Consider the following 27,475-nt stretch of genomic DNA (forward strand, 5'->3'; position numbering starts at 1 on the left):
CCTCGCTCTCTGCCCCTCCCCCCACTTACACTCTCAAAAATGAACACTTGAAAAGCAAGTTTTAAAGAATTTTAAGATACTTTAAATGTATTTTTAAGTATGCATATAAATAAAATTCAAACCAATAAAAAAAATCACTAATGCTGTTAGAATTCAAAATAATGGTTATTTTCAGAAAGGGAGGAGTAGGAAGGGGCACGATGGGCAGGGGAGGGTCTCAGGGTGATGGTTACACAGGTATGTTCAGCGAGCGAAAAATCATTAAACTATTCTTCTCTGTGCACTTTACCATTTATAGGTTATACTTCAACAAAAAGCTTAATTAAAAATATGAAGACAAAACCACACTGCAGTATCACCTCACACTTGTGAAAAAGGCTATTATAAAAAACAACAACAACAACAACAAATAACAAGTGTTGGCAAGGATGTGGAGAAAAGGGAACCCTTGTATGGTCTTGGGAACGTCAACTGGTGCAGCCACTGTGGAGAACAGTATGGAGGTTCCTCAAAAAGTTAAAAATAGAAATATCATATGACCCACTAATTCCACTTCTGACTATTTATCCAAAGAAAATGAAAACACTAACTTGAAAAGGTATGTGCCCCATGTTCATTACAACATTATTTACAATGGCCGAGACAGGAAAATAACCTAAGTGTCCATCAACAGGTGAATGGACAAAGAAAATGCGGTACATTTTATGTATAACACTATTATTCAGTCATAAAAAAGAATGACATCTTGCCTTTTGCAACAACATGGATAGATCCTGAGGACATTATGCTGAGTGAAATAAGTCAGATGAAGAAAGAAATTCCTATGATTTCATCTACGTGTAGAATCTCAAAAAACAAAAAACCAAGCTCATTAGATACAGAGAAGAGATTTGCAGTCGTCAGAGGCAGGGTGGGTGGTAGGGAAAATGAGCAAAGGGAATTCAAAAGTATAAATGTTGGGGCACCAGGGCGGCTCAGTCAGTTAAGCAACCGACTTTGGCCCAAGTCATGATCTCATGGTTCGCGGCTTCAAGTCCCGTGTCAGGCTCTGTGCAGACAGCTCAGAGCCTGGAGCCTGCTTCAGATTCTGTGTCTCCCTTTCTCTCTGCCTCTCCCTTGTTTACTCGGTCTCTCTCTCAAAAATAAACATTAAAAAAAAATTAAAGTTAAAAAAATAAATAAAAGATATAAATGTCCCGTTATAAAATAAACAAGTCATGGGGAGGTTAACATACAGAACAAGAACCACAGTTAATACTATGTTGGAGGGGCTCCTGCGTGGCTTAGTCGGTTGAGCATCCAGCTTCGGCTTAGGTCATGATCTCACAGTTTGTGGGTTTGAGCCCTGCATCGGGCTCTGTGCTGACAGCTTAGAGCCTGCTTCGAACTCTGTGTCTCCCTCTCTCTCTGCTTCTCCGCCGCTCATGCTCTGTCTCTCTCCTCCAAAAATAAAAACATTAAAAAAAAAAAATACTATATTGGAGAGTTGCTAAGGGAATCTTACAAGTTCTTACCACACACAAAAATTATTTATCATGTAGTATAGAATATTAACTAGACTTGTGATCATTTTCCAATCCATACAAGTATCAAATAGTTACAGGGGTGCCTGGGTGGCTCAGTCTGTTAAGCATCCGACTTAGCTCAGCTCACGATCTCATGGTTTGTGGGTTCAAACCCCTCACTGGCCTCTGCAATGGCAGTGCAGAGCCTGCTTGAGATTCTCCCTCCCTCTCCCCGCCCCGTACCCCACTTGGACACATGCATGCTCTCCCTCTCTACCCACCCCCCCTCAGGATAAATAAACTTAAAAAAAAAATCATTACATTGTGCATCTAATGTGTAATGACTAATGTTTTATGTCAATTGTATCTCAAAAAATATAAAATGTAAAAATTAGGAAGTCAATTAAATACGCCACCAAGAGACAGGACTTCTGAAACCACCTCAGAGATGTTACACAACATCATACTTTAAAATTTTTTTTTAATGATTTATTTTTGAGACAGAGAGAGACAGAGCATGAACAGGGAAGGGTCAGAGAGAGGGAGACACAGAATCTGAAACAGGCTCCAGGCTCTGAGCTGTCAGCACAGAGCCTGACGCGGGGCTCGAACTCACAGACCGCGAGATCATGACCTGAGCCGAAGTCGGCTGCTTAACCGACTGAGCCACCCAGGCGCCCCCACAACATCATACTTTTAAAGCAAGTGAGAGTTCAAGGCACGTAGGAGCCAACATTTAAACCTGTATGTAAAGTGAAATTAGACACAGTGCCTGCAATAGCCATATAAATAACTCTGCAGGCATTAGCAGGAATTGCTGGGGGTGGGGGACAATAATTACAAAGGCCTTTGATCCTCTAGTGTATCTTCTATCTGGGATCTCAAAGGAGCCAGCAACAAACAAAGCCCAGAAGTGCTCTGGAAGAGGCGGCTGTGTCTCCACCTGTTTACAGTAGCAGACCCAGACCCTGCACCCTTGCACAGTAGCAGCTGAAGTCAGAAAAAGACTGGATGTTACTAAGGCCCTGATATAAAAACATCCCGACTAAATCAAGACTCTATGTACCTTAACTTCAGTCTGTTTTGTTTTGTTAAGTTTACTTACTTACTTTAAAGTCTGGGGGGGGAAGGAGAAAATGAGTTGGGGGGTGGGGAAGGGCAGAGAGAGAAAATCCCAAGCAGGCTCCACAATGTCAGCACCCAGCCCGAGCCAGGGCTCGAACTGTGAGCTGAGCCAAAATCAAGAGCTGAACACTTAACCCACTGAGCCCCCAGGCACCACTTCTGTATGGTATCTTTAGACAGGATCCCAGTCAGATAGCAAACGCATGTATCCCAGGTTGGCCATTCTCCTAATATACTGGATTCTTAAGAAGCAAGGAAGAACAGAGAACTTGAGAGAAATAGCCCAGCCTGCTATTTCAGATCTCCCAATTCTATTTGCCCTTCTTGCCTAATGTTATGGGCTGAACTGTGTCCTCCCCACAAATTCATACACTGAAGTCCTAACACCTGGTACTTCAGAATGTGACCTTATTTGGAGGTAGAGTCATTGTAGAGGTGACTAGTTAAGATGAAGTCATTCTGGGGCAGGGTGGGCCCTAATCCAACATGACTGGCGTCCTTATAAAAATGGGAAAACTTGAGCGCGCGTGCGCACACACACACACACACACACACACACACACACACACACACAAACCCCACAAAGAACACTGTATGATGACTGGAATTAACGCTGCCCCAGAAAGTACCAGAAACTGGGGGAGACACAGGAAACACCCTCTTCCTTCGTGCCTTCAAAGGGAAGCACAGGCCTGCTGAGAGCTACATCTCAAACTACCAGCCTCCCAACCATGAAAAGATACATTTCTATTGTTTAAGCTGCCCAGTTGAGTTGCTGTTAGGACGACCCTAGCAGACCACACACCTCCATAGCCCAGGCCTGGCACCGTCCGCTAAGAGCACGGGCTCTAGCCTGATCTTGGAGATGAAGAAACCAGGACAGAGAACTAAAGGACACTGCTTAGACACCAAGCCCTCACTGACCAAGATTAGAACTCAAATCAAGAAAACAAAAAATCTGCTGCAAAAAGTTGTGAGAAGTAAAAGCATGAAAGAAATTACAAACTCCGTTCCCTGGAAGCCTGTTAACTCCTCTGAGATGGCTTAGGGTGGTTCTGTCTAAAGAGAAAGGTGCCTCCTAGTCCTACAAATCTCACCACCGACACCCCCCCCCCCCCCCCCCCGCCAAACTCATAATTTCCACTGCAGGAATGAATTACTTTCAAAGGCCTAAATCTACTAAAAAGAAGGCAGCTACTGAAAATTGAGGCAAGAAAAAAAAATATGAATAGAAATGGCATTTTAATAAGTAATAAGACTTTAAGGGAGGCTAGGAGTTCAGACTCACTTCTGAACTTTAATATGGAATTAATCCACAATGTCTTCCAAAAACATCCATCCAGCAAACCTTGCACAATAGTGTCCATTTCAAATGCAGCCATAGAAAATACAAATGAACCTCTAAAAGCAATCAGTGTTAGGGTGGGTTTTATGAATTGATCTCTGGTATGTGCCAGCTATGGCTAAAGTCCAAATTACAGCAAGTGTCAGTGATATCTAGACTAAATTTAGTATTAGCTAGAACAATATGGTTAAGTTTTATGAAATGGAAATACACTCACAGAAGAAATATGGAGCACATGTGAATGCTGGCTACCAGTCTATGCACCGAAAATCAGATCCAGGGGTGAATAAAATAGACCCTAGCCTGCCCTCATAGAGCTTAGAACAGAGTTCACAAATAGAATTCAGTGGTACCCCCACAGGGTGATAATATCTCCTGGTCTTTAAGGGTGAAAATTTCAGGGCACCTGGGTGGCTCAGTAGGTTAAGCGTCCGATTAGGGCTCAGGTCACGATCTCCCAGTTCATGAGTTCAAACCCCGCATCAGTCTCTGTGCTGACAGCTCAGAGCCTGGAACCAGCTTCAGATTCTGTGGCTCCTCCCTCCCTCCCTCTTTCTCTCTCTCTGCCCCTCCCCACTCATGCTCTCTGAAAAATGAATGTTAAAAAAAAAAAATTAAAAATAAAGGTGAAAATTTAATGACTGCTATCTTAGAAATTTCTATTTGCTCTTCTGAATTTTAAAATTAGTCAGTTCTCATGACTCTCCTTGAAGTTAGTAGCAGAGGCTGGGCCCTAGGCTCCTCTCAGGTAGAATGTACAGGAGCATTCCCCTTAGTGTGTGTGCCAACCTTAGAAGCAGACCAATATATAGCTTGAACAAACCAAGGTCACTGATTTAAGACCCGAAGGACCAGGTAACTTCAAGAGACTGCACTTATTATCCTGGCAGACAACTCCACATTTCAAGTCACTGCTTTACAGAAAGGAATTATGGCCCCCAACATACAGACAGATGTATGGGCAAAGCATTTCATGAACAGAGAGGGAAGCAAAGATCAATACAGATGCGGATCTGGTTACAGAGGGGGAAACAGGCCTCTATCCAGGGATCATGGTACCTTTGGGGGGGGGGGCGGGGCGCAGGCAGAGGGCAGTGGTGCAAGGTGAGGGCAGCATTCACCTACATAGGAGATTCCCTCAGTCCTTCCAGGACCCTCTTCTGGCCTGACATCGTGGCATTATGACCGACCTTGTCCAGACAGCCTACCAGGCAAACTAAGTGTTCACGGTCACATTCATGTGACTTCTAGGATTTCCCTTTCCCATGGAGGGCTGAACAGTTCATAAACAGCCTGTTAAACCAGCAGCAGCCTTTTGCTTCAAGGTACAGCAGCTCAGTTTTAGCCACAGGCTACACCACCAGGACTGGATGCATTCCAACTGCCCTTCTTCCTCAATGACATCAGATCACTTTCAGCAAATGATAAGCTGAAAGGTAGATGGCAGTGTGATTAACTTCAGTTTTATGTTTTTAAATTCACAATTTATCCACTGAAAAGACAGCCAGCACTTGGAGGATAGGGGCTCACACACTGTGCTAATGGTGTTGATTTTTCACTGTGGCACAGGTAAGCCCAAACATGGGGCAATCATATCTGCATGTGTTCATGTGGACATGCTCGCAGGCATTAAATATACAGGAGAGAAAAGGACAAAAACCTTAAAGGCCAATCGCTTCAAACCACCTTAAAGAGCAGCCCTTAGAGTGGCTCCTGTAGAGTCCTAGAGAAATTTTTAAGAATCATAGTTACTACTTCTTGCTCTATGTCACAGTCTTTTTAAATAAAATAAATTTTTAAAAAGTCAAAGTGTTACAGAAATACAATGGTCTCCCAATACAAAGGGAACATATTTCTTAAAGTTAATCTATTATGTCCAGATGGCTATTTAAGCCACATCAGACACCAAAGCCCTCACCTCCCTGGGCTACTGCAAAGCCCTGAAGTTACACTGCTCTCCAGAGCTTCCTGCAGACATCCCTGGGGGCCGCTAATGCTCGAGTGCACCCCCACTAGGATTTCTTGCCTCATCACTTCAATATTGCAAGGGACCTCCTGGGAATTAAAAAGGAGCTGTCAGAGCATTCTGTGGCATTTAACAGGACACTGGCCACGAAGTCATCCGTGGCCGTCCATTCCAGCCAGCTAGCGGCTTGGCTATCTACAGCCAGAAGCACATGGGGGCCATCTATGTGCATTCTAGGTTAGGAAGGTTCTCACTTCTCCCTATGGAAAGCTTCTTCCTCCTCCCACCTCTCTACATAACTAACTCCAACCCCAGCACATTCTAAGGAACTTACAAAAATGTCTTGAACACCTCAGATTTCAAATATTCATTAGAACATCTTCCACTGAATAATGACACGCAAGTTTTGTCCATTTTCAACTCTTAGTCCTTTTTTAAAATTAGGATGAGGATTTCTTTACTTTTTCACATGGTACATTCTCACTCTAGCACAGTAGATCCAGAATGGTCTTTAGAAAATCCCATCACACAACCACCATTAACATTGTTTCCTGTTTTTCCAAACAATCGTTGTCCTGCTTCATACCTAATTTAGAACACATCATAAATATTGCAGTAGCTGTAAGGCATCCCATCCTATGGCTGTACAATTTACTTATCCATTCCCTTTTGGTTAGACAATTAACTCACTTTCCATTTTTATTGTAAGTGATACCTTAAAGAACATCTTTATGCCAAATATTTTTTTTTAAACTTCAGACATTGCTTGAAAATATATTTCTAGAGTTAGAATTAGTCCAGGTGTGAGTAATTATCCAAATGAGCAAACGATTTTGCAGTTGTCAGTAACACACAGCCAAAAAGGTTCTCATGCATTTCAGTGTTAAATCCTGACATTTCACTTTCCCATATTTGAAACTCATTCTTCCCTATAGCATCCCTTCCTCTCCTGGACTTGCTCCTCCCTTCAGCCTCCTGCCTCCTTCTGCAGAATTGGCCCCAACTGCCTAGGCAGTAGTTGTCTCACCTGTAAGAGGGTAAGGTTTCCTTACTGCTTGCTTTTGTTTCTGCCGGTTTTCATTCATCCTCCAACTCTGCCACGACCTTCCTCCAAAGTATTCCATTAGCATGGTTTAGGATACTTATGGATTATATATGTATCTCATATGTATCTCTTATATTCTGTAGAATATAAATCCTTTAGTGATTAGAAACATTTTTTTTAATCACCCACCTTCCCTAAATATAGTTATGACCTACATTCTTACTTACTTTTTGTTAAATTTTTCACAAGTTCCTAGTCAAACTCAGTCATAGTCTAATTGTTTGCACTAGTTTACAAGTACATCCATCATAGGCTTCCAGTAATTTTGGCCCTCTTTCTCCATTCACAAAGAACAAGTTTCCTTCTCCTCCCAACCCCGCCAGAAGTTTGATCACTTTTTAAAGGTTGGTCTTTTTTCAGAATCCCATGACCTATTTAATTCCATCACACTAAGATTAGCACATATACACTAATGGCTCATCTCAGAAACATGAAGTTTAATCAAATGTACACATACTGCAAAACAATACAAAACCACAGTCATAAACACATGTATCCATCAAAATACAAGTTGTCGATGTAAACCTGACTGGCTGTTTTTTCTATTATTTGTTTATAGTGTATTTACTTAGCACCAGCACGGCCCCATAAGGAAGTTACAGCAAGTGCCAAAGATTTGAGAACTCATGAGAAATGAAGGAAAGGGAAAATTTTCAATTTCACAATCATAATCACAAGATGTATAGACCACCTAGAGCTGTGGCCACAAATTAAGAAGCGATCACCATCATTTAACTGTAGCAACAAATATGAAGAGTGATGTGGGGAGCAGAACTCTACCTCTAAGAGGGTCTCCCTCTCCCCATTCCATGTGGACCTCAGTCACTCTGCCACCTGAGACCAATGCTGTGGAAATGAATCACAGCAGTGGCTTCGAAACTTCCATGTGCCTCTGAATCACCTGTGATCTATGAAAGGCTGATTCTGATTCAGGAGGTTGGGGGTGGTGTCTGAGATACTGCATCCTAGCAAGCCCCCAGGGCTCAGAGTGTAGACCACACTCTGTGTAGCAAATATATAGATTTCAGCATCTAGGAATTTTATAATCAGTGGAATTATAATTAAGTTTCCAAAATGGCTATAAATGATTACCTCCCTTTGTTTTATTAAAGGCAAGCTGCTTAGAGAAGACCTTTTTTTAAGTTTATTTATTTTTGAGAGTGTGTGTGCATGCATGCAAGTGGGGGAAGAGCAGAGAGCTAGAGAGGAGAGAAACAATCCCAAGCAGGCTCTGGGCTCAAACTCACGAACTGTGAGATCGTGACCTGAGCCAAAAATCAAGAGTGGGATGCTTAACCCACTGAGCCACCCAAGTGCCCCACATTGTTTTTGGTTTTGTTTTTTTAATATTATTAACACTGATAGATTCTGAAATACATCAGAAAATGGTAACATGGGTTGCCTTGAGGAAGGAACTGGCCTACTGGAGGAGAGAAGTGGGAGGGTTTCACTGAATATTGTTTTGCAGCTTTTATTTTTCTTTCTTTTTTTTTTTTTCAGTAGGCTTGACACCCATTGTGAAGCCCAACACAGGCTTGAATTCATGATCCTGAGATCAAGATCTGAGCAGAGATCAAGAGTCTGACAACCAATGGACTGAACCATCCAGAAGCCCCTTTTGCAGCTTTTAAATGTTGAACCACATGAATCAATTACCCATTCAGAAAACAAATTATATTTTAAAACCTTAAAGCACTTCATAGGATATTCTGGAAGCTCAATAAACATTAACTCAAATTAATCCATTCCCAGGAAAGTAAATGGTGAGCCCAGGAAACCACATACCTTAAATAACCTACCATTTTTCTTCAAAGAGGGAACATGCCTTAGTTCACCCATCTTCTAGAACCATGCCAACATTACATTTTTATTGTCATAACCCTTTTCAACCCAATTACTCTTCTCCAGCACTGGAAGAGCCCCATAGCATACCTTCCTACATACTAGATTCATTAAAAAAAAAAAAAAAAAAAAAAAAAAAGCTTCCATGTGCACCCTAGTAACTCCAGTCCCACTGCTGAGAAAACAGGGAGAAAATGGCAGAGAACTTTAGATCATCCAACCTCTGTTAAGTTTCTGAGTTGGGCCTATTTGCTCTATAACTGTTCCTACAAACAGCAGTCAAGTTGGACTTTTAGATCAATATAGAAGCAACTGCAGCTGAAATCAGAAACCAAAAGCAGGAATGGGCGAGACTATGTGTGTCAGTGTGTGTTCTCATGGGTGTGTCCTCACAGAAGTGACCCTCCAGCTGACCCTTACAGTAAACATTAACTAGACCATCTGTTTTCATCTTAACCCATATTGACCTGGCCCCACCTGCACCCTCACAGGGTCTCCAGGGTAAACACAATCTTCTTAAATAACTTGGTCATGACTCAGCTCTAGGACTCTCTGAAAGTGCTCACTGCATTTGCAACTTCTGAATCGATATTCATCGGTAAATCCTGAAATGCCTGCTTTGACTCTATTTTTTACCAAGTCACCACAAAGCAGACTCTACCACATTCTGTTGAGGCTTCCTTCCCCAGATCTCTCACTTCCACCCTCTTTCTCCACTCACACTGCTGTCGCCCTGGTGGGGGTCTTCATCCTCCACCCCAGGTGGAGTCCCTCCTGGATTCCCATCCTCTCCCTCTCAGGTATGGTCTGTGCTTGTGACTGAGCAGACCAGCTGCACCGGATAAAGGTAAAGGATCAAAGACAGACAAACACAGGCTGGACGGAAACCCATGTCATAGCCCTGCCTAAAGGGGTTATGGCAACAGTCCAGCAGGTGTGTCTAAAGACCCAGAGTCAACCACACCTAATTCCAGTCTCCACGTCTGTTATCTAGGGAGACACGGCAATAGTAGAAAGATAACCAAGATCATTGGTGGGGGGGAGGGGGAAAGGGAAGGGAAAGGAGCCCCTAGCAGCGTAGTGGCTCTTCCTAACTCTCCACAGAGACCCCAAAAGCTTCAGATACAGCCCAGAACCAGCACTAACTCCCAGCAACAGAGGAGTAGGCCTGGCAGAGAGGATGGTGAGAACCAGACAGAGCCAAAGACCCAGCCAAGAGGGCTGTGGTTCCAGCAGGAATGCCTGTGCCAAGCAGGAAATGGAAGAAACGCAGAATGAGAATATATTGTGAGGGTTGTGGCAAGGGTGTCTCCAGCGCATATGGGTGCTCTTACCCAGGGCCCGAGCTTGTGTGGCTGAGTTCTTACCTGCCAGGCAGTGGGTATGAAGTTGCCAAAACACCTCTGCCCACGTCAGCAACGGATCAGGAACTGAGAGCTGCTGCCGGTTAAAAGCCAAAGGAGCTACAGCTGCACGTGGCTGGAGAAAGTAGTTATAGCTGTGGAAGACCCATTCCACTTACTCAAAACTCTCACCAGCTCCTCCTACATCACAGCACCACCAAAAGCAATGGTGACGAGGCATGCATTGCCTATGAAGACGTCACCTGCTACCATTCTCCTCCCTGCTTAGTATTCTGTAGCCACTCTGATGTTTCTTGAACAAATCAGGGAAGTTGCCACCCCAGGGCCTTTGCACCCACCATTCCCTTGGCCTAGAAAGCTCTTCCCACAGGAGAGCTCTTTCTCTCTCCTCCAATCTTCACTCAAATGCCTCAGTTAGTGTTCCCTGACCACCCTATTTAAAATTACAGATTCCCTCCTCCACCACCTCAGCACTCTTTCCTTTTTCTGTCTTTGTTTTTCCTCAAAGCACTTATCACACTGACCTCCTGTATGTTTTGCCTACGTATTTGTTTATAGCCCCCTTCAGCAGAAGCACGTGTGCTGAGAGTCTAGGAAGACTAAAAGAACTTTCAAGAGACACAAATGATTTTACAAGCAAAAGCAACAAATGCCCATTATGCCCTTTTTTTTCCTCCTTCCCGTTACACAGCCATTCCCGGTTTTCAGATGTAGATTGAGAGACGTCCTTCTTAAAGTTTTCCTTCACGTGTTTCTGCTTCCCTGGTCCCCCCTTTCTCCAAACTCCCACAGCACTGTCTATTTATGCAAAATTCACTCTAAGCCAGTAGCGCCTGCCTCACTGGGCTACTGGAAAGACAACATGAGTGAGTTCGTGGTTAGAAAACCCCTAAGACCATGCTCAGTGCTATTCGTCATCCAGCAATGTAGACCATCATTATTATTTAGCACATGAATCTTGTCTCACATAGACTGATTAAAGCCTTATTCCCACAGCTAGATTATAAGCCAACTGAGGGCAAAGATCTTATTCTGTATTTTGAGATCTCCCGAACTACTTAACCCAGTTTTTAATAATTATTTGTCAACTGGCTGAAACAAAAGGTTTCCACTGTTAAAGATTTGTTTGAAACTCCTTAGAGTCTCTATTTAAACAGTGATTCTAATCCTTCCAGGACTGACCTGATGTGTAAATACAGCAAATCCTTGAAAATGGCATTTATAATAGGAACTTCGCTATAGCACGAACAGCAGAGCCAAAATACTATATGAAAGATCAAACAAATATTGACTCAAAAGAATTTTCCCCAAGGCAACTGTTATAGTCTTATCTTGAATAGAATGTTTGCAGTTAATTAAGTATTGCCAGGGACTCAGAAAAATCCCAGGCAGACCCTGCCAAACTGGGTTTTACACTCCTATCATCTTCTTATTTACAAGTCCCTCTCCTCACACACCCCTCACCTATCACTACTGTTAATGCTGTGTGTGGGATTAAATGGTCAGTAAGTCATACACCTTTTATCCGTGGAGAAAAGATAATGGAATCTCAGTGCCAAAGATTCCATTTACCTATCTCACAGCAAATACACTCTGTCTTTACCCTTCCAGAAATCAGTCAGGCTGTATCTATTACTACCTGTTGACTTCTTGGAAATGTATGAAATAGTAGAACCATGTAGAGAGGGGGCGTTTACTGGTTTCACGGAACATGCCTCTATACACCAAATACTAATGACAATTCACCAACCGTGAAGACTGCCAGAACCTGGGAGCCTCCAAATTTACCTCAAGATCAGGCTGTGCCGTGTAGGGAGTGGGCTGATTGCTAGCTTACACTGGGTTGTCTAAAATGTGGGGGAGGTCAATTATGACAGGGGGAAGCCAACAAGAGTCACTCACAGCCTTTCTTCCTTCCCCCCAGCCTTCATTTATCAAGTACTTTATGTGACGACATCATAGACATTAGATGGTACAGGCCACCGTTCTAGGCACTGGGAATACAAGAGGGAATAAACCCTACCATGCCCTCAGGAAAGTTATACTCCAATGAGAGACAAAGAGAGATCAACAATAAGTAAAATTATACAGCTGGACCTTGAACTACAGCAGGTTTTAACTTCTCTGGTCCACTTACATGTGGATTTTCTTCAATACAGTACAGTACTGTAAACATATTTTCTCTTTCTTATGATATTCTTGACATTATATATATACTGAACAATATACATAACATACAAAATATGTGTTAATCGAATGCTTATGTTATCAGTAAGGCTTCTGGTCAACAGTGGGCTATTAGTAGCTAAGTTCTGGGGGAGTCAGAAGTTAAATGTGGTTTTTCAGCCCAGGGGTTGGTATCCCTAACCCCCTTGTTGTTCATGAGTCAACTGTACTGTGTTAAATGCTAACAAGCGGTAAGGAGAAGAAAAGAAAAAAGAAGGAAGCAGGATATAAAATATTACAGGGCCAAAGAAGGGGGTGAAATTACAGATGAAATTACAGGTAGCCAAGAACAGTGAGAAGCTCATATTTGAGTCTGAAGAGTGGGAAGGAGCCAGCTTTGCAGATAAATGGGGAAGAGCATTCAAGACAGCATTAAATACAAAGGTCCTGTGGCAGATCACGGCTGGCATGTTGGGGAACATCAAAGAAGCCAGTGTGGCTGAAGCCTAACATTCACAGGGAGAGATGTAAGAAGCAAAATCAGAGAGGAGCAGAGAGCGAGATGTATGCTTCTAAAACACATACCTGTTTATCCATCACAGAGAAAAGCCACCCATTTACCAAATTTTCATTTACTTAAAAGTCCACAGTGGTTATTTTTCAAAAAATGCATGTCTCTATATTTCAAGAGAACAACAAAAAGAAGAAAAAAAGCCAACCTACAAAAGAAAAGAAAAGAGAAAGAAAAAGCCAACATATTTGCCTGGGAAAAAAATCCTAAGTTTCTATTAATAAAACTGAAAACTGTTTGTGGCTTTGAGAGTAGCTTCTATAGAACTGGGACCGAGCACCACAGTGGAGAACACAGCTTAGCACCACGGGCAACTGGATGTGCAACAATGCTATAAAAAGACGTCACGCTGGTATACAAGAATAACATGCAGAATTACAGGAGAGAAAAGCATTGAAATTTACCACAGGGACATTTTTTTAAATGTTGCAATGCCCCAAAAGTCTTTGGCAAGTTTAAATGCCAAGCTGGCTAATGCAATATCCAGACCACACATCCTTCCTGCCCAACCAGCTTCTCAACATGAAGAAGATGCTATCAGCCAAGATCTGTGACACAGCAGGGTTTGCGGGTGGTACCTTAAGATCTGCTATCTTTCAATTCCATTCAGTCCTAATCAACCAGTTTCGTGTATCTCGTAAACAGTATTCCAATGAAAAAACACTCATAAATTCTAAATAGTTCGGTGCAGTGACTCCACTGTTCTTAAAGAACACACAGTCTGTGTCACCAAGGCAACAAGCACGGACCACAGGGCATACTCTGAAGCATGTGTAACAGAAAACAGCTATTATTAATCACTAGTCACAATCCTTCCCCCATCAGGTTCTTCAAGGCCACGCCCCCTCCCCACCCATAAAATGGACAAACTCCTGTTGGTGGGTCATTTCATGACTATCTCTAGTTGGAAATTATCAGAAAGAAAACTAAAAGAAGTCAGTAGGACTAAAGCGATCTACATAATAAAGACTGCAGGTAAAGATGTGACTGGAACTTCAGAAAGGTACAAGGTGATCTGGAACAGTTCGAGGCAGGAGAGATGGGAGAGAATTTTTACAGATATTACTTAGAATTTTTAGAAATATACATTAAATCCCTATTAATATTCTCTGAAAAAAGTCAAATAAAGTTCGAAATTTGGAAATACCTGTTAGTTACTTTAGCTTCTGAACTGTGTTCCTCTGGATGGTAAATTGTATGAAGTACACTTGCAACAACCAGACTTGGGGAAAGAGTCTAGTCCATGGACATAAAAAATGCAGTGAATTCTTTACTTAACATAATACAGTCTGCAATATCAAGGGCAATGATGTATTTCAAAACAAAGCATGGCAACGATGTTACAGGGAAAATCACAACCAGATGTCCCCTGCCCTGCCTCAAATGCTGAAGCCAGTTATTCTACAGATGTTAAAAGTCACATGCCAATTTATTCCCAAACTACCTAAAAAAGCAGAAATTTGGACAAAGATTGTCTTCCATTTTTCCAGTCTCAGCAAAGCACCCAAGTAACAAAACCCTGCTTCCTTGCAGTGGTGTTCCCCAATCATCTAGAAGTTTCTACTCAGTAAACCCAAGAAAAAAAAGGATTTTCTCTTGGTATCATTGAATCTTGGAATCCAACCAGTCCCTCCTTTTCTCCTTTAGAAGACAACCTATCAGGCACGTTGAGAGCAGGGTAGTTACACATTGTTCAAAAGCAAAGGCTTTGCTACTCACCAAGAAGTTTCTGGTCAAAGAGGGTTCATAAATAATATAAAACAATGCCCCAATGGTAAGTAGTCAATTAAATTTTTCAATTGCACAAAGAAGTTAATAAATTCTCCATTCTAACCGGGAAATAACTATTTGAGGCATTAATGATTATAAAATAGATTATATAAAATTAATAAATAGAAATCTATTTAAATTACATAAAATTTTAAAAAATAAGTGGAGGGCCACCTGGGTGGCACAGTCGGTTAAGCGTCTGACTTCAGCTCAGGTCATGACCTCATGGTTCGTGAGTTCGAGCCCCACATCAGGCTCTGCGCTGAGAGAGCCTGCTTCAGATTCTCTCTTCCCTTATCTCTCTGCCCCTCTCCTGCTCCCACTCTCTCTCTCTCAAAAATAAATAAGTGTTAAAAATAAATAAAAAATAAGAACAGAACCTGTAAGTCTCATAAGAACTAAAAACAGAGATTATCTGAGAAGATCCTCTAAAACCAAAAGAAAGAAGCAAAGACTGAAATACTGCGTCATAATACTATGTAACCCCCAAACACCTGTATATAAAGGATGGTTTCTGTCTCTCATGTTTTCCTCTTTTCTTTATTTTCCACAAGTGTAATATAGAAGGTCTACAATTGGTGGGTGGGGGAGGGGGGCTGGGGTGGGGAACAGAAACATGAAGTTTTAAAAAAAATTATGCGGGGCGCCTGGGTGGCTCAGTCGGTTAAGTTTCCGACTTCGGCTCAGGTCATGATCTCACGGTCCGTGAGTTCGAGCCCCGCGTCGGGCTCTGTGCTGACAACTCAGAGCCTGGAGCCTGCTTCCAATTCTGTGTCTCCCTCTCTCTCTGACCCTCCCCCGTTCATGCTCTGTCTCTGTCTCAAAAATAAATAAACATTAAAAAAAAATTTTTTGGGGGGGCGCCTGGGTGGCTCAGTCGGTTAAGCATCCGACTTCAGCTCAGGTCACGATCTCACGGTCCATGAGTTCGAGCCCCGCGTCGGGCTCTGGGCTGACGGCTCAGAGCCTGGAGCCTGCTTCCCATTCTGTGTCTCCCTCTCTCTCTGCCCCTCCCCCGTTCATGCTCTGTCTCTCTCTGTCTCAAAAATAAATAAACGTTAAAAAAAAAATTTTTTTTTAATTTTTTTTAAATAAAAAAATAAAAAAAAATTATGCATGGAGAAGACAGAAAATGTACCTTTAAATGTTATGAATAAGTGTACTTGAGGGATAAATTGCTCCTTATGCTCACTTTTCTGTATTTTCTGAAGCTTCTATAATAAGAATGTGGTAATTTCTAATAAAAAGCAAATTTTAGAAAGATGTTTAAATTATTAAAATGTCAAAGAACTAACATGTTTATTAAGGGTCAAAATGTACACATGAAAAATATGATCAGGAGAAAGGATTCGGCACTGAGAAAGCTACCTTTCACAGTTAAACAACTCAGATGCTCTATACCAGATGCTCTATACCATGCTTCTTATACTTGAGCATGTCTTATGCTTTCTGGGGTGTTGTTTGTTTGGGGTGCCTGGGTGGTTCAGTCGGTTAAGCATCTGACTCTGGATTTTAGCTGAGATCATGATCTCATGGTTCATGGGTTCGAGCCCCGCATCGGGCTCTGTGCTGAGAGAGTGGAGCCTGCTTCGGATTCTCTCTCTCCTTCTCTCTGCCTCTCCCCTGCTTGTGTGCGCTCTCTCTCAAAATAAATAAATTTAAAATTTTTTTTTAATTAATAAAAGAAACACAGGTGATGGGACCTGAGGAGGTGCACTTCTAACACACTCTCAGGTGATACTGACACTGCCAGTCTGCAGACCTCACTTGGTGTAGCCAGGTTTGAAGCAACAGGAAGTAAGTAGAGTCCAGCCTGTGTTCTCCCAGGAAGCATGCCAAGCTCATTCTAGGCTGAACAAAGAGAAAATGAACTCAGAATTTCACCTTCTTTCAACATTCTAAAGCAAGGGCATAGAGTCCTCGCTCTGGCGAACCTTGGTGATTAAATAATTAGCTATGTTCTTTAAAAGGGGGGGGGGGGGTCTCAATGAAATTACGATCATCATGATTCCAGGACTGAATGAGTTTGTTAAAGCAACCAATGGAACCAGCCTTTAGCCCAAACATGGCAGACAGTCTCTGAACACCCTAGAATCCACAAACATACCAAATCTCTTGGTGGTACTTTTCAACCACATTGTTTCCTACAATGATTTTGTTAGATACCTAAGAATAGGAGGCAGTCCACAAATTCAGAATCTGTCATTCACAGAGAGACAAAACAAGGCAAACATGCCTTCCATGAGCTTACCAGCACTTGCCAGGAGACTCTGAGAACTCTGGAGCACGGGAAAAGGGGTGAACTTCTAAGGAGTCAGAAACAGTGCCTGCCCTTTCACTACCAAACTCGTACTTCTTGCCACCTCAGGGTCCATCAGGAGCTAACAGCAAAAAACATGCTCACAAACTCCGTAAAGCCTCAGTAAGGAATTGCACTGCCTAAGAAATGACTCAGGTCCACACCCAATATCCTCCACCTCGACAACCCATCAAAGCAATAGAGGGTGACCGTGGGGGGATTCCTTTCACCCTAAGGAAGAAGGCACCTGGCTGAGAGGCCTCCAAGTTCTGTGCACTGAGAACCTCAGCAAGAAACTAACTTAATAAACCACTCAGAAGAGCAAAGAGAATTCCCACCAGCCTCCATGTCCCTAAACACAATGCCATTTATCCCCAATGCTGTCATTTCCTGCCTGCAGTGAAGTAATTACACACAGTGGGAATTCTGGAGCTGCTGGTTCTAATGTTTACCTGCTGTTAACTTGTTGTGTGACCTCAAAGATATTTCTCTAGTGCCTTGATTCCTCTGCTATAAAAACAAGATAAGGGAATGACATGCTTGACAAAGTGCCCTCGTAGAATACTCAAGTCATTGCTATCCTAGAGATGCTCACAGGGATGGTAATTAACGTGTCTCTTTCACTAAGGCCTTCAGTAAATATGATGGCACGTTGTGTAAAGCATGGGATCCCAAATGATATTTCCTTTCTTGCTAAACCAGGTTTCAGTGGCAGATGCTACCTATAAAATTGTTGATAAAAACTGTATAGAATGTGCTTCTTTGTAAATCACTATTCCATTCATTGAGATGTATTTTTCCATAATCATGGCTCTAACAACAGCCATGGCTTCACAAGCAGAAGAGACACTAGAAAAATCACCTTAAGTTATATTTCTATAACCTTAACATCCAGCATTAAAAACTTAGTTAAGTAAAATTGGGCTGTACTTCTTTACCAGGGAAATAGTTTGTAACCACTGAACACCATGTTTTGGAAGACTAATTAGTAACATAGTCTGGGCATGTGAGAAAAGCTGGTTATAAAACACTCTGTATGTAAAACAATCACTATAATCTGATTTTGTAAATCTATGCAGGCATAAAAAATACTCAATAAATGGTAGCTATTATATTTTACATCTCTCTTTAGGGCCCCAGCCCTTTTCTTATGTATTTGAGTAAGTTATATATTCAAGTTATGACACATATTAATCATTTATGTGTCACAAATGTAATGTGAATTTTCCCAGTCTGTTGTCTCTTCATTTATATAGAAGTTTTAAATTTTAATATATGCAAGTGAATTTGCTTTTTCTTCACTGGTTGCTTCTCTTGCTTTAAAGCCATAAAAATCGTCATTCCTAGGCAGACCTAATAAATTTTTTCTGCTAGCTTTTCTATTATTCATTTTGTAATATTCAACCCTCTGGACTTTATTTGTAAGATATCCTATGTTTGGTGGGGTACAAAGTGATATCTTGTTATGTCCAAAGCATGTCTTAATTAATCTATTAGACAATGCCTCCTCATTGCCTTATTTTGAAAACTTTAGCACATTGGTGTTATACGTAGTTAGGAAATTATTCCAGTTCACTTTTTAAATAAAAAGTACAAAAACTTCAAAGGAAAAACCCAAATATACATAGTAGTTTCATAAGAAATCTCAGTAAAAGATTATAAACAAATGAAATCATCGTCATCATCAAGCCATTTCATCTTCAATGGGGCATCAGTCAGCTAAGTAATAATTCCTATTTAAAATTAGTTCTTCCCATTTAGTCGAAGGCTTTGAAAATATATTTGTAAGGCATATAAGTACATGATAGCTGAGTCACCAACCGTTGGTTGAATTCTCTGCTTATTTTATGGGTAGGGTCTACTTCTTGGATCACAATGTTATTCTCACCCCAATACACCTGAAAAGAATGCCCCATGGCCTGAAAACACAAAAAATAAAATAAGTTGAAGAATTCATTGCTTAATTTAGTGAAGATTTAGAACTATCATTTTCACTCTATTGATTTTCCCTCCAGATATATTAGAAACCTACCATACACAGTATGTACTATATAAATTTGGACGTGTTTTTTTTCCATTTCTAATGTCTGCATCTTGCCATTTCCATTAAGATATAAGCTCCTGGAAAGCAAAGGCTATGTTTATTGGAGAAGAAAGGAAGGAAGGAAAGATGGACTCGTTTGCTGAGCCTTGCCCACAGTAGACACCCAGGAAAGGCTAACAATGGACCAACTATTTTAGCATTTCAGCCATAAATAGTGCTTAAGGGGAAAAAAATTATATATATATATATATATATATATATATATATATATATATAATATGCCACTGAATGTTTTCATCTGAATTCATCTCTCCTACTAAGTAACATGGACAGATTTTTGCCATCAACTCACACCCTGAAGCACAAGACATGATGATCTTTCTTTTCATTTGCATAGCTACGACTCGTCATTATCCAGCCCTATTTTTTGACTCAACAAAATAGAATTGCACCATTAGGATTTCAGCATGTCTGTTCTTGCACTGACTATTTTGAATTGTGCCTTTTAGAAAAAAACACTTCAAGAAAAAAGAAAAATTGTAACTCGTTAAAGTACACAGCCACTTGGCTTGGTTTTAGAACCTGAGCTTTTCTGGGTTCATTTGCCTGTTGCTTTTCCATGTAGGGAAGGAAAGTGTGAGAGAGGTTCCTCTGGAGCAAGGCAGTGGGTGAGAGTCCTCAGCCTTGTAATCTCTGTCTGTAGTCCCCTCCACCCATGAAGGGACAAGTTCTCTAGACACTACACTCATCATCATCATCATCATCATCATCAGTGCTACAATTTACTGAGCATTTTATAGATGTCAATCATACTGCTAAATGTTTTACTTTTTATTTCCAGTGGTGTTTTCATTACCAAAAAATTTTAGTATTTCCTCCCCATTTCTAAAACGATTGCTCAATGTGATACGATGCATAATTAAGTGTAATTTTAGAGATCTTGCTTAATTTTTTAATCTAATAAAGGACTAGCATGTTAAGAAATTTGATATTTAATTTCATAATATACTTCTTTCTCATACATAAAACAGAAAAGTCTAACCTATAAGAACATCTCGCCGTCCCTGTATCTCTCTTCTCTGTTGGAGAAGAATGGATGTGTCTGTCAGGCAGCAGAAGGAGGCTCAGGAAAAGCAGAGAGATTATCTTACATGCTGGCAAAGCAACCGTATCTGACTCCTCCCACCACTGTCGCTATCCTGCTCCCAAGCCCCGAGGAGTATGGGAGACTGGGGCAGAGTTACATCCTCATAAACACTAACCAGACTGCCTCTCCCTTGCCTCTCTCTCAGCATTTGCCTACGGGTGTCCACTGGAGAGGCAGGCACGCCTCACAGGAGGTTCCCAGGGAATAGAAAGCAAATGCCAGGGAACCCAGGGAAAAACACAATTCCTTCCATTGTATCAGGAGAGAGGCATCTAAAAACACATATAAACACACACCTAGTGTACTCTTGGGTTTAAGCAGTAAGCCTTCTCATTGTTGTTCATATCTGCTACAAACCATGTTCCAGAATATCACTGCAGCCTGCGAAGTCTGAGAGGCTGCGGAACAATCCTGTAGAAACACCTCTGCTCCTTTCCGATGCATATTATGGGAGAAAATTAGCACCCCCGTTTCATCCCACAGAGTCTAGAGTCAAACCCACACCACTACAATGTGCGGTCTCCTCCAAAGACTCTGAGAAGCGGGAGAAACAATGCATTTGCAAGGCCTGGAGGTCAGCACTGGGACGAGGGCAGGGCAGTCGCTAATTGAAGCCAGGCCCCTGGGGTTCAGGTTTGCCCAGGCTGAGTGCTGACTTTACTCCTCACGGAGCAGCGCCTTGGAAGTCGAAGTTGCAGGAGACACGAGAGCAGCCTGCAGAATCTCACACTGTTGGCCTCGGTCCCTCGGCCTTCCCTGTGTTCATGCCCTTCCCCAAGTAGCTGTGCAGCTCCTCCCACTGATGGGGGTCAAAATAATCGTTTGCCTCTTGATTTCAGGCTTGGCCTGTGAATGGCTTTGGCTGGAAAGAACCCAGGCGTTAAGAAGCCTTGCAGGTTTCCTCCTCTTACCCCTTCCAGTTCTGCCACTGCCTTGGCAAGAGCTGCCCTCAGCTTGGATCCCACCTGAAGCCGATGAAAACCCAAATGGCATTCCCAGCAGGGCCATAGCTTGAAGCACAGCTGCTCAGTGAAGCCCAGCTAAGATCAGCCAAGCCCCAGAGCCAGCCACAATTGCAGGAGCCTTAATGGATAATAAGGTGACTGCTCACGGAAAACACAGTATGCCCCCATCCCCAAAAAATGATAACTAAATTTTAATAAGTGCTTACTATACACCCATTTTTATAAGACCTTAAGGTAAATTTAGTTATTCATTCCTCACAAGAACCGTATAGGACAGATAGGATTTTTATCCCTATTTTAAAGGTGAGTCAACAGAGACACAGTTAAGGAGCCTACCTACAGCTAGAAGGTGGTAAAGGCAGGGTTCAACCCCACTCACTTGCATCCAGAGCACTTGCTCATAACTGCCACGCTAAACAGGCTTGCAAACCTCCTGTCCCAAGCTGCCTAAAATTTAGCTGTGGCTTCCCATACCTTGGGGTAAAATCCAAATTGACAAGCACATTAGTAAAATATTCCAGGTCATTCACAGCCTGATCCCTGCTTATCCCATCCAGGCTCCTGCTCTCTCCCCCTCACCCCTCCCTCAAGGTCTGCCCCAACCAACCACACTAAGCCCCTACACTTCACCAAACTCCCCAGCTCCCTCGCACTTAGGACCCACTGCTCCCTCTGCCCAGAATGCCCTCCCCCTAGTTCTAGAATACAGGTCCCTAGGGTTCCTCCTGCAGAAACCACTTCCTGTCCCCAGCTAAGAGCATGTGGCTGGCTGCTCATCCTGAGTGTTCTCCCAGCTTCCAGGACCTTCTCCAAAGAGCATGGACCACTTTGTGCTATTACCATCTGCTTAGCTATTTCTGAGCCTAGCCATGAGCTCCTTAAGGGCAAGGCCTAGGTCTTACTCATCTTTTTCAGCCCAATGTTTAACAAGGTGCCTAGTCTCATCGTGGGAGCTCAATAAAAGTTTGCTAAATTAAAAAGGGGCAAAAGGAGCAGTGACATGAGGGAGAAATGGATATGGAGACAGGAGGTTTAAAGTTTCATTTTTAAATAGCAAGTCTCATTTCTAATAAACATTAATTAAACTGCTCAACACCCCTGGGTCTCCAGCTATATATTCTTCAATTAAAATAGTTCTTTCATGACGGCTTCCTCTGCCAAACCTTTCCTCGCAGGCTTCTGTGTTCACCAGAGCGTCTTGGGACGAGTAACAAAAGGCACTATATTTGCTTGAAACAGAAGGGAAATTGAAGGCTTACTCCCTTACTTCACTCCTGGCAACACAAAAGTGCACACACTCTGGTTTCAAAAGAGATGGAGGTAAGCTTGTGGCAGAGGGAGGCACATTCCTAAGGAGTGAAAGGAAAAGATTCCCAAGACAGGGCACGGATAAGTAATGACTTGACATGGGGAGAAAAGGCTTATTTAACCCAAACCAGCGAGTGACTCCCAGGAGAGGCAGCTTTCAGAATCCCAACTTGCAGCTGACAGGTGGTTATTATTCCTTAACCTCAGGGACACCCAGTAAAGATTCAGAGCTGGGCAACCTCACAGCACCTGTGGAGAGCTGACAAGATGGAGGCAACAGGTGCCCTCAAAATCACACGTCTCCAGGAGCACCTGGGTGGCTCCATCAGGAGAGTGTCCAACTTCAGCTCAGGTCATGATCTCGTGGTTCGTGAGTTCAAGCCCCACATCAGGCTCATTGCTGTCAGCACGGAGCCCGTTTCAGATCCTCTGATCCCCTCTCTCAGCTCCTCCCCACTTGCACTTTCTCAAAAAAATTTTAAAAATAAAACATTTAAAAAAAAAAAAATCACGTCTCCTGGCCACTTACATTAACCAGGCCCTGATCTTGGAGCCACAGAGAATCTGTATCAATAGGAGGGAAGAAATGGTGGGCTCCTGAAGTCTCAGGCTGAAATCCTATATGCACACACCCCTCTCCACCCTGCAGCTTTGCTGTGACTGTTGTTTGTGTCTCCTGGGAAAGGTGGGAAAGACCAGAATAATGGGTGTTCCTTGATGACTGCCACCTGCAACTAGGACCGGATGTCCGAGTTATAGACGAAGGGAATGCAAGAACCATAAGATCTTTGAGATCAGGCCATGAAGAGTTTTCAAACACTTTCTGGTGACCACTTTGTTCACACAACAGCTTGCAGAAGGGAGGAAACTGAGACTGTTCCCTTTGGGAAGCAGGGGCCAGGGACCCCGACTGTTGGTGCAGGGACAGCCTCTGAGATGGCTCGGTGGAGGCTTGGGAATGTGGATTGGACATCACAGATTTAGTCCAAACCTGCATCTTGCAGTATGGAAACCATGGTTCAGAGAGGTAAGGTGACACATCCAACGTCAGATGGTCTGAAGGCAGAAGGACCAAGTACAGGATTCAGGTTCCTGACTGCCAGTCCAAACACTCTTTCCTCTACACACTGCCACCCCCTTTTCTAGAAAGGGCCCTCCACACCCTAGCCTCCCCCCTTCCCATGGGCAAGTCCCAGGGCCATTCTAGGGCTTAGACTGAGGTAATGAGTAACTTAGTGACCTTATGTTTCACTGGTGTGTTTACCATATGTATTAGGGAGAGCTCTGCTGTAAACAGCAATCGATCCCCACCTCTTGCCACCCCAAGCCACCCTCAACATGGACAAATAGTCAGGGGCTTTTCAACGACCTAGAACTTTCTCAGGACCTGCTCCCATCCCCTCTCCTTTTCCGTGGCATTCTCTCAGCCCTGAATCAAATGACCACCTGCAATGCCGGCATTCTTCAATTTGCTGGGTTTGTCCCTACACGGTATTTGTATTTGGTCTTAAAATGCTGCCTGCTTCACTTTCTAATTTCATTTTAGACGCCTGCAAGGAGAGAAGCCAACATTTAATCGTAGGGACTGGAGGGGACTGTACAAACCGCTTACAAGGCACAAATAGAGTAGTTATTTTCCTATTTCCCTTCTGATTGAATTGTCTGCTGTATCATATGCAGTAAACAATGTGAACCAGAAAGCAGTTCTGCATCCTTATCTCACCCCCTCGCGTAATCAAAAGAAAAAATGCCTTGTAATAAAAAAGGAAAAAAGGAAACCAGAACTTCAAATTTGTTTAAAAGTTAATTAAACTTGAAAGGTTTGTGGGGACAATTCATTTCCTTTTGTAGCCTAAGACCGTAAGGTTCCCATTCCATTTTACCAGTGGGATGATAAAAAGTAACCTGATGTTATTTTAATTGTAATAATAAATAATAAAGCTGGAATAAAAGGTTTCTTTTTAAATAGCAAAGTAAAAATGGAAACACATGTAGCATACAATTCTGACTTAACTTACAAAATAAAAACTGTAAACTTTGCTAAGGTGTGTGCCTATTTCATTGCTTTTGCTAATAACCACTTTCATTCTTTTCTGAAAAGATGACTTCACAGTGAGCATACAGGTATGACTTTACATGCCTCCTACTTAATCTCCTGAACTGACAAGGTTAAAATGGAATATGCTCTTTACAAAGAAAATTCAAAGTACAATAAATTAGAACAGGCAGCCTCCTGCAAGCTTTCTGAGTAACTCAGATCTGGGGTCGGATAACGTCCCCATCCTTGTCAGTTCCACGTCATAAGCACCCATGGAAAGGACAATGCTGAGTCAAGAGGAAGCAGGAATCCTAGATGCGTCATACTGAAGATGAGCACCGCGGCTCATTTTCCATCACCAGACGCAATAAACAAAGCCAAGAAGTGGGCTAAACATGGACTGCCTCCCGCTGGAAAATGCTGTGTGAGGGGGTGTGTGTATATGTGTGTGTGAGATAAAACATTTCAGAAAAAGACTTGCTGACGGGAGAGAACAGCAACTGTTGAATAAGGTAAGAGATTCCTCCTATTGAAACAATGTTGCATTGGATAAAAGGATTTCCAAGCCTCCAGCTCTATAATTCTTTGATTCTGTGGAGTAAAAAGTGAATGTTCCATCAACAACTGAGACTCAAAAACTCCAAGAAGGAACCCACATGTTACCCGTTTCCTTCTGACAGGTTACCCTGGATAGAAACCAGAATGTTAAACTTCCTATTTCCTGTTCCCTCCAAGACTTTTCCATGAGCATCCTGAAGACACAGTGTGCATTTAACTCTTCTTTGTCATCCCAGAACAGTACCTGCAGCATACAGTGGGCCAAGCATATGGAAAGGCAGGAGAAAAAAAAAAAAAAAAAACTAGCAGGGAAAATTTAAGTTTTATTTTTAAGTAATGAATGCTTCTATCCTAGGAAGCATTAATCAAACTCCTTGGCACCTAATGTCACATGAATAAATTCCTCAATTAAATTTTCTTTTTCCTATTAGCTACCATGCCAAGCCTTCAAATGCACAGGAACAAGGCAATTTTTGTTTGTTCCTTCCCTAGGAGAAACTAGGCAGCAGCTCTTGTTCCATCACTCACATTCTGAAGATTATAAAAAGAGTCATAAAGTAGCGTAAATAATACTGACCACCTTGTTAATCAGGAACTTAACACAGGAACAACACAAGGATGTCTGCTCTCACCACTTGTATTTAACATTGTATTCTTGCTTCTAGCCAAGGCAATGAGGCAAGAAAAAGAAATAAAAAGCATCTATATTGGAAAGAAAGAAGTAAAATTATCTCTATTTGCAGATAACACTATCTCACATAGAAAAAATCCTAATGAATTCACTAAAACACCAGTAGAGCTAATCGCCAAGTTCAGCAAGGTTTCAGGATACAGGATCAAAACCTAAGAATCAATTGCACCTTTAGGCAATACTAGCAAACAATCCAAAAATGAAATTAAGGCAGTTTCATTGACACAGCACTAGAAAAAAAATTTGGTCAGTAATAAATTTAAGAAAATTTAAATGCTCAGTAACAAAATTTAAAGGCTCAGTAATAAATTTAACAAAAGAAGTACAAGACTTAAACACTGAAAGTTACCAAACGTTATTGAAAGAAATTAAAGAAGACGAAAATAACTAGAAAAATATCCCATGTTCATTATTGAAAGACTTAATATTGTTAAAATGGCAATTATCCTCAAATTTGTCTATTGATTCAAAGCAATCCCTATCAAAATCCCAGCTGGCTTCTTGCAGAATTTAACAAACTAATCCTAAAATTCATATGAAAATATAAGGGACCCAGAATAAACAAAACAATACTGAACAAGAACAAAGTTGGAAAATTTACATTTCCCAGTAACAAAACTGCTACAAAGCAACAACAATCAAGATTAGGTGGTACTGGCATAAGGACAGACATACAAATCAACCGAATAGAATTGAGATTAACAGAAGTAAATTGTATATATTTATTGTCAACCAATTTTTGACAAGCTATGACAATCAAAGGGGGAAATAATGCTTTTTTCAATAAATGGTGCTGGAACAACTGAATGGTTACATGCAAGAGGATAAATTTGGATCCCTAACTCACACCATATACAAAAATTAACTCAAAATATTTCAAATATCTAAACAGAAGAGCTAAAACTATAAAAGCTTAGAAGAAAATATAAGTGTAAACCTTTGTGACTTTGGATTAGGCAATGGTTTCTTGGATATGACACCAAAGCACAAGTGAAAAAAGAAAAAAATAAATAGGATGCTATCAAAATTAAAACATTTATATTTCAAAGGATACTATCAAGGGAATGAAAAGACAATGTACAGGAGGAGGCAAGATATTTGCAAATCATATATCTGATAAGGGTCTAGTACCAGAACATATAAAGAATTCTTACAACTCTACAGTAAAAAAACAAACTACTGGATTAAAAAAATCAGCAAAGGACCTGAGTAAATATTTCTCCTAAGAAGATACACAAATGGCCAATAAGCACACGAAAGATGCTCGACGTCATAGGTTATTAGGAAAATGCAAATTGGAACTGCAAAGAGATACTACTTCATACTCACAAAGATGGCCATAAGCATCAAGTTAGACAATAAACAGTGTTGGCGAAGGTGTGAGGGTATTGGAACCCTCACAACATTGCTGACAGGAATGTAAAATGGTACGACATCTGTGGAAACAATTTGGAGGTTCCTCAAAAAGTTAAACCATATGATCCAGCAATTCCAAGTGTATACCAAAGAGACCCCAAAACACATGTCCACACAAAAAACTTGTGCATGAATGTTCATAGAAGCATGATTCATAATAGTCCAAAAATGGAAACTACCCAAACCTCCATCAAGATGAGTAGATAAACAGAATGTGTCATATCCATACTATAGAATACTTTTCAACCAT

The 27,475-nt window shown here is 41.7% G+C and overlaps 1 protein-coding gene across 3 annotated transcripts in view; it reads right to left on the reverse strand.

Annotated features, from left to right (window-relative positions):
• LYPD6B (LY6/PLAUR domain containing 6B) overlaps positions 1-27,475 on the reverse strand; it is a 174,102-nt gene that overhangs the window by 131,003 nt on the left and 15,624 nt on the right. The window lies entirely within an intron of this gene.

This window comes from Panthera onca, chromosome C1 (genome assembly GCF_046562875.1).
Source record: "Panthera onca isolate mPanOnc1 chromosome C1, mPanOnc1 haplotype 2, whole genome shotgun sequence".
NCBI lineage: Eukaryota > Metazoa > Chordata > Mammalia > Carnivora > Felidae > Panthera > Panthera onca.